This window comes from Juglans regia, chromosome 4 (assembly GCF_001411555.2).
Source record: "Juglans regia cultivar Chandler chromosome 4, Walnut 2.0, whole genome shotgun sequence".
NCBI lineage: Eukaryota > Viridiplantae > Streptophyta > Magnoliopsida > Fagales > Juglandaceae > Juglans > Juglans regia.
Genome location: NC_049904.1, coordinates 18,816,123 through 18,824,717, shown reverse-complemented (window position 1 = coordinate 18,824,717; position 8,595 = coordinate 18,816,123). Strand labels below are relative to the sequence as shown.

The 8,595-nt window shown below is 38.9% G+C and overlaps 1 long non-coding RNA gene across 1 annotated transcript; it reads right to left on the bottom strand.

Moving 5' to 3' along the window:
* Window positions 1-1,310: 1,310 nt before the first annotated feature.
* Window positions 1,311-2,591, bottom strand: LOC118348319. The gene is made up of 4 exons (XR_004801406.1): window positions 2,342-2,591; window positions 1,925-2,022; window positions 1,660-1,740; window positions 1,311-1,554 (listed from the first exon to the last, which is right to left on the bottom strand). It is a non-coding gene; the product is annotated as an uncharacterized LOC118348319 (long non-coding RNA).
* Window positions 2,592-8,595: the final 6,004 nt, after the last annotated feature.

Genomic DNA, 8,595 nt, shown 5'->3' with positions numbered 1-8,595 from the left:
GACCCGGCCTATAAATATAAATATAGATCAAAATATCATAAATATTAATAAAAACAAGACCCTAACTATAATACCACTTTTTCTCTCTCTCAATGTCTCTTCTGTCATTTCTTTCCTTTCTAGTAGACATCCCCCTCCCCCTTTCTCTTCACCCCGTCACCCTTCTCTTTTCCTCATTCCTTTCAGACTTTCACGACTCAATGGCCTCCCCATCTTCTCTCACTTTTTTCTTCTCCTCCGTATTTCCTATCTTCTCCTCCTCTTTTTAACCAGGCTTTCAGTCCTTTCCATTATCGTGGGTACACTCATAGTCCCGCAGTCTACAACGGTAAGACCACAGTTTGGTCATGGGTCTCTACACTCAAAACCTTGGTTTTCATCATGTTTCTGTATGTTAGAGACCGATTGTGACTGTGAGTGACGAATTTGCAAACAATCCACTATGACGACCATGGGCTAGAAAGATATGTGACCTAACGACCTTGGTTTCGTTTATTTGTTTCATTTTTGTGAAAAGATTTGGTTTTTTGTTGGATTTGTGATATTTTCTGATATGTAATTTTGTTTGTTTTGATCTCTAAGTTTGTTGGTTTTTGTTTGAATTTTTATTGGACTTTTTTTGTAAAAAATGTGGTGTTGAACGGGGTGGTCTGACAGTGTTTTCCTAGTTATTAGCTTGAGTAGAAGGTAAAAAAATACATACTGATCTCTACTAGTTTAACACATAAAATTGAAGGCCTAAACATAATTGAAAAGCGATTCAAATAGAGGAAGAAGTATAGTTAAAACTATAGCAGAACCTTTTTGTAGAAACTGTACAGCTTGGAACAAAACAAGGCAGAAAATCATCTCACCTCTTCAAGCAGTAGATTGCATGAATTATGCATGTTTCTACCTTCCCTCCATTGGTTACACACCCAACTAAACAAGTATTAGGGGAAAAATGCAAGGACAGATGAGGTTGGAAGACACCATGACAGAATCTGTTGCAGAAAATTTCAGAACTTGGAAGTGTGTTGCTGCTATCTTTTTAGGTGCTAAACGTGAACTGAGAGAGGGGGAAATGATGGAGTTTTAAACTAAACTGAACTTAGTCTTCTTGCAAATGAAATTTAAGCAAAAGTTCCTGCCTTGTAGAGTGAAGATATAAGCTAAAAATGAAGGGAAAACTGCTGCAGCACAAATAGAAAACATCACAAATTTCCTGATGTATTTTGAGCTCTAACAGGTAGGTTTAATCCTATTTACAGATCCTATTTTCCTTCCTTATGATTATCCACTCACAAGATATAGAAGAAAGACGTGAGAAAAGGAAGGTGAAACTCACAACATAAATTCTGGACAGCAGCAGATATTCAAAGAAAAGCTAAACATGGTTGCTGTTTGTGTGTATTGTGCAGGCTGCTGCTCTTGCTTATTACTTAAATTTTCACTGCCACCCCTTGCTTCAACTGCTATCGTCCATTTCAGCTGCTACATGATGGGAAAAAGAAGAGGAAAGCAAGAGAGGAAGAGCCATGGACTTTTGGCTGAAGGAAGTGAAGATGATGGGATCTGTTTTGGGGCTCAAGGTGTCAACCGATTGTGGGTGTTAGGGAAATACGTAGTCTTAGAACAAAGATAGAAAAAGAAAGAGATAAGGATGGAGATGATGAGTACCTGGTAGGATCACAAAGAAACATTCAAAATAGTCCATACAGAATACGTTCTCATTGAAGGTTGCGGGTGGGCTGAATATTCCTAGCCAAGAGGATGAGCCAAACCAGAAAAGTATTAGAAGTGGATTTGCATTAAAACTACAAAATCAAAATACCCCCGTGGGTTTATTTGAAGATATAGAGAAAAAAAAAAAAACAAAAAACAAAACTAAAGATATGTTGCAAATCGTTAATGGTAAAATTTCCCCCCTATCACCTTCACTTACATATGACCCGCAGAGGCCTTGCAGAACCACGATCGTAGTAGGTCTGCCTTGCCGTGAGAAATCTTTGAGGTGCTTCTCACTGCAGGATAGCTGAGGACCTTTGAGGCAAAGAAACATTAAAAATCGTGTAGACCCAACGGAATGATGTGAGGAATACTCAAGCTAGTAAGTTTTCAAGGTAATAAGAGGAAGAACCAGACAAGAAAAACCTTAACGGAATAATGTGAGGAATACTCAAGGGAATAATGTGAGGAGTATTCTTAACTAAGAGGAAGAACCAGACGAGAAAAACCTAGCTAGCAAATGAACAAGAAGCATATGTTCATCAATCCAAAAGGGAGAACAGAAAGGGGTAAGCATATCGCAAATCTTTAACCCCGAGCAGAGAAAACGGAGGAGATAAAAAGGCGTACATACCATCAATCTTTAATTCGAGCAGACAATTGATTTCGTGCCTGAGCACGTCTGATTCTCACGACCTCGGCTTAGATTAGAAATCACCGCTAGCATTGAAAACAATTAATCGAGAGGCAATTTTTTGCAACAGAGGTACACCGATTGAACAAAATCGAGGGCAAAGACCAAACCGACACAGGTGAGGATTAACGAGGATTTTCACCGGAAGTCTCTCTATATTCAAATTGGACAATGGAAAGAAACCAACGGCTAAATCCATTGTCTTCCCACCGTCTCGTGGATGTATAAAAGCTGAGGGCTTTGTGGGTTTTTTCTTCTTTTTTACCGTTGCGGCCTGCTGGAATGGTTTGCGTTGTTTTTAAAAATTTTTAAAATAGAAATTGAACAACGGAAAGAATGGCCAAATTTCTCTCTTTACACAAAAAAAGAATAAAATAAAATCTCTCCTTTCTTGTCTTATAAAATGATTAAAAAAACCACATTTAATTTGGAAAAATATAAATATAAATTTTTTTATTTAATTTTTTTATTTTATGTTTAACGAAACTTAAGGAAAGTAAAATTATGGGTTTATTATAAAATTAATAAGACAAAATTATATTTGTATCTCAAAATTATATTAAGTGCCATAATTTAAAATTAAGAAATTTTATGCATCAGTTAATATTTACTTTTATATTTTAAATTTATAATTGTTTTCACAAAATCTATAGGTATTTTTTATAAAATTTGAAAATATTTTTTATAAAATATAAGATATGGGATAGTAAATAATAATTAAAAAAAAATTGATTGTTAAGCTCAAATCTAATTAATTATATAAAAATCGAGTTTCAACTATCTTAAGATATGTTTGGATGTTGAAGTAAGTATTTTTTAATATTATTATTATTTAAAAATTTTAAAAAGTTAAATTATTTATTATATTTTATGTTAAAATTTAAAAAAATTATAATAATAAGTTAAGATGAGTTTGGATCCAAACTCATCTTTATTGTCATTAATTCTAGATAAATCGGATTTCTATTTAAAATGATCCAAACTCATCTTTATTGTCATTAATTCTAGATAAATCGGATTTCTATTTAAAATAACGGTATAACTCTATTCCAGATAAATCGAACATCTATTCCAGATAAATCGGACATCCAATGTCAAACTCAATACAAAAGAAAGGGTGATGAGTTTTTCTATGACAACCGCCATTGCACAAACAATTCCTAACCGGAGAACGTGGCATAACTTATGTAAAGAAAAAGAAAAAAACAAAAGAAAACAGTAAGTATAGATGGATAGAGTCGCAGTACTAGATTTTTCCAGGCATAACTTATGTAAAGAAAAAAAAATAAAAGAAAAGCAGTAATAGACTTTTCCAAGCATAGCTTATGTAAAGAAAAAGACAATGGAGGACCTGCAAAGGGAGAATGAAGTGGGGAATGAAGTGCTTAAGCGTTGTAATGCCGAACTCAGCGAGACCACATTACTGAGCCATAATGAGCAGCTAAAAGGAAAAGCTCAAAGCGTCGGAGCGACAAATGTCGAAGAGTTGGAAAAGAAAAGATTACATGACGACTTGCGTAGTCTTGTTGATAAATATGAAGATATGGCCAATAGGATGGGGGGATCATCCTCGGTTGAGTAGCTACTGAATCGCACAAACCTGCCCTACAGTGCAAAGGTGATGGTTGCGTCGCTCTCGCCAAAATTGAAAATACTATAGATAGAAATGTACAACAGGTCCCGGACCTAGTCGACCACCTAGAGAATTTCAAAACACACATGACACTACACGGTTTTCCCAGCGAAATAGCCTATTGAGCCTTCTCGCTAACATTGAAGGATGTGCCGAGAGATTAATTTGGAACACAGCGACCTGGGTCAATAGAGAGCTTTGAAGAGTTGGCCAAGCAGTTCCTAACGCAATTCATGGCGAGCAAGAGGCGCCAGCAGTCCACTGCATATCTCCTAACCATTAAACAGTGAGAGGAATAAAGTTTAAAGGCATACCTAGCTCGATTCAATAAGAAGAGGCTAACAACCGACTACCAAGACAAAAAGATAATCCTGGCAACCCTTCTAGGAGGTACATGGCCTAGGAGCCCATTCGTGGCCGAGTTGGCGAGGAAAGCTCCTTCAACCCTGAGGGAACTTATGGACAGAACAGACGACTTTTTCAACGCGAAAGACACCTTACAAGCCCTTATTGAACCAAGAAAAAACAAGATGAAGTCAAAAGGCAAGAACTTCAGCAGAACAGGAGACAGGAAGATCACCTCAGGCCAACAAGAAAGAAGACATGAGAGACAGGTGCCCCCACGTGAACAAGGAACCCGACTCATTCACAATAACTTGAACGTACAAAGAAAGAGGGGTCATCGAGAAAGGAACAACGAGAGGCAAGGAAAGAGCAACACTAGGGGTGTAATCGGTCCGGTTTTTGACATATTTTAAAATCGAACTGATATACATCGGTTTGAAAATTTGAAGCACCGATACTGCACCGATTACACCCCTAAATCGGTACTTCCGGTTTTATCGGTTTCGATCTAATTTGGTCTGATTTTTTTAGTATATTATATATATATAGTATATATAATATAGTATATAATAATATAGTGATAATATATTATAGTATATTATAATATATATTATAACTGTATTATAGACTATAGTGATATATTATAATATATAATATAGTGATATTGTATTAGTATAACTACTAATATTATAGACTATAGTGATAATATATAGTTATTTATATAGGATTTTAAATTTTAATGTTATTTTAATTAGTAATTTAGTATATAATACAATATTATTTTATATATAATTATATATATTAGATATCAAAATTATATATAATATAAAAAATCATATAAAAAATATTTTATATAATATAAAAATATATATTTATATAAACTGATTCGGTCCAGTGTTAGAAAAAGGAAAATCGAAACCGGATCAATTTCAACCAGTTTTTTAAAAAATGAAACCGGTACTAGACCGAATTGATTTAGATTTCACCATATCAGTTTGGTTCGGTCCAGTTTACCGGTTCATCAATTTTTTTTTCACCCCTAGGCAACACTTTTGCAAGTTCCATCAGTCAGATACCCACTAGATGAAAGATTGTACTACAATGAAGAAGAAGGTATCATAACTGGCAGGTAGTGGAGAGCTCAAATGGATGCTAGCTGAACATATAAAGCAGAGGCGAGGAGTAGAGCGAGAACACGATTCTCGGCAAAGCACTAGTCCAAAAAGGCAGCGATCGAGAAGAGAAGGCGACTACGATGCCCCTCACCAAAATATTGTTTGTGATGACAGGCCTCTAGGAGAGATTGGTACTATAGCCGAGGGATTTGTTGGCGGTGGCGCATCAACTTCTAGTAGAAGTGCACATGCCCGCAAGGCAAGATACAAAGAAATTTACATGGCGAACAGGCCGCTCAAGTACCCACGGCATAATAATACAATGGTCATTTCCTTTGGGAAAGAAGATTGTGAAGAGGTTTTGTACCCGCATGACGACGCATTGGTAGTAACCCTCTTGATCGCCAACTATACCACCAGGCGAATTCTAGTTGATAACGGAAGCTCAGTAGACAGAAGCTTTTGTCAGGATAGGTATAGATGCAAGCAAGTTGTGACCATCCCCTACCCCATTGAAAGAGTTCTCTGGGGATGCAATTCAACAAGTGGGCACCATAACCCTACCTATCACGGCAGGAAAATGGCTATGTGCGGCTACCACAATGACCGACTTTTTGGTGGTCAAGGCCCCATTGTCTTACAATGCTATATTAGGGTGACCAATCCTAAATAGCTCAGGGCAATTACATCCACCTACCATGTTAAAGTGAAGGTTCCCACAGAAGCGAGAGTAGGGGAAGTGCGGGACGAGAAGGCCCTGCCTGAGAATGTTACATGCAGGAGCTCAAAGTAGGGGGTCCAACATCTACACTACTGAGGATTACTAAGGATTATGCCCAAGATGAACCACTGCCCCTGCTGCTAGTTCTCCTCGATCATGGCATGGAGGCACGGGACAAACATAATTCACAATAGGCAGAGGCAAATGAACCACTGGAACTGGTGACATTGCCTCCAAGGCAGCTCGATACAACAACGCAGGTAGGCATGAAGTAACTGCTAATAGAACATAGGGATGTGTTCACATGGAGTCATGAAGACATGCCCAGGATTGATAATAAAGTCATTGAACATAGGCTATGTGTCAATCCCACCTGCAAAAAGGTCTGTCAGAAGAGGAGATTGTTCAGCGCAAAGAAGTATGCATCTATAGCCGAAGAAGTGGACTGCCTCCTCACCATAGGGTTTATCAGAGATGCCCATTATCCCGAGTGGTTGTCCAATATCTTTCTCGTCAAGAAAGTAAATGGAAAATTGAGAATGTGCAAACTTCACCGACCTAAACAAAGCATGCCCAAAGGATAGCTTCGCACATTATCGCGGATCAACGTTATCTTTGATGCCACGGTCAGACATATGATGCTAAGCTTTATGGATGCCTACTCAGGGTACAACCAAATCCTTATGAATCCAGTGGATGAAGAGAAGACGTCGTTCATCACAGACATGGGGCTTTACTGCTACCAAGTCATGCCTTTTGGCTTAAAGAATGATGCTGGGGCGACTTATCAAATGCTTGTGAATCAGATGTTCAAAAAATAAATCGGGCGAACCATGGAGGTATATGTCGAAAACTTGATGGTAAAAATTCTAGAACCCACCCAACATCTGGCCGACCTAAAAGATCTTTTACAGTACTCCGCCAATACAAAATGAAGTTGAACCCAGCAAAGTGCGCCATCGACGTGGGTTTAGGAAATTCTTAGGCTTCATTTTGTCTGAAAAGGGAATAGAATCCAACACAGAAAAGATCCACTCGATTTTGAACATGAAACCGCCATGGAACATAAGCGAGACCCAGCGGCCAGCAGGCAGGGTGGCAGCTTTAAACAGACTCGTGTCTAGGTCCATGGACAAATGTCTACCCTTTTTTAGAGTCTTACGAAAAATGCATCCTTGGAACAATGAATGTGACCAGGGAGACACACTCTATGTATACTTGGCAGTGTCTCCCCATGCAGTATCTACAGTCCTTGTAAAAAAATGAGCTACCCAAATGCCAGTGTATTACACGAGTTGTGCATTATAGGGCTCAGAGGCTAGGTACCCACGGATGGAGATGTTGGCATTCGCTTTAGTGGTAGCTGCCAGAAGGCTGTGACCATACTTCCAAGTGCACCCCATCAAGGTTCTAACAAAGAGTCCCCTAAAAAAGATAATACAAAATCAAGACAGTTTAGGAAGACTAGTCAGTTGGTTGGTCGAGATCAGCGAGTTCAATATCGACTATCTACCAAGATGCGATAAAAGGGCAAGCCTTGGCAGACTTTGTCACTGAGTTCAATAGCTTTCCACAGGAAGTGACGACCACCCCAGTCGGGAAATCTTGGCAAGTCTTCGTTGACAATTCTTCTTGTCATGCCGGCAGGGGAATAGGGGTCCACATAGTCAATGACTCGGGGCGAGAATATCATTACATGGCAAAACTCACGTTTGAGACCACCAACAATGAAGCCAAGTATGAAGCACTAATAGCAAGGCTCTCCATACCAGAGACACTGGGGACGATCGAGGTTCAGGTAAAGGTAGACTCACAATTAGTGGTCAACCAGGTGTTGAGAACGTATGTTGCTAAAGGTGAAAGTTTGAAAAAGTACCTGAATCAAGTTTAGGAAAGTCATGACAGGTTCTCTCACTTTAGTATCACACAAATACCTAGGGAAAGCGACTTTGTAGCACACAAGCTGGAAAGAGCGACATCGGGGATGGATGAGCATGCCCTGCCATGGAAGATGGAGAGGAAAGCCATCGAGATGCGAACTTCCAACTAGGAAGGAAGAGGTGAAGAAAGTCAAGAGAAGAGTAGCAAGGTTCACTAAAGTCGATGACATTCTCTACAAGCAGGGCTTTGCCGCTCCCTTGCTGAGGTGCATCTTGTTAGGGAGTATATGGAGACTAGTTTTGGAGTTGAAAATTGAGAAACAGAGTGTTTGCTTGATGTGAGCTCGAGTGAAGTTAGCTCAACCCGTGAGTTCGCTCAACCCGTGAGTTCGCTTGAGTCCTGCGCGACAGTGAGCTTGAGCAAGAAACAAACCCTAGTGTTCGTTCGACCTCCACTTGACACCCCGCTCAAGCCAATGTTGATTTTGTCGTTCGCTCAA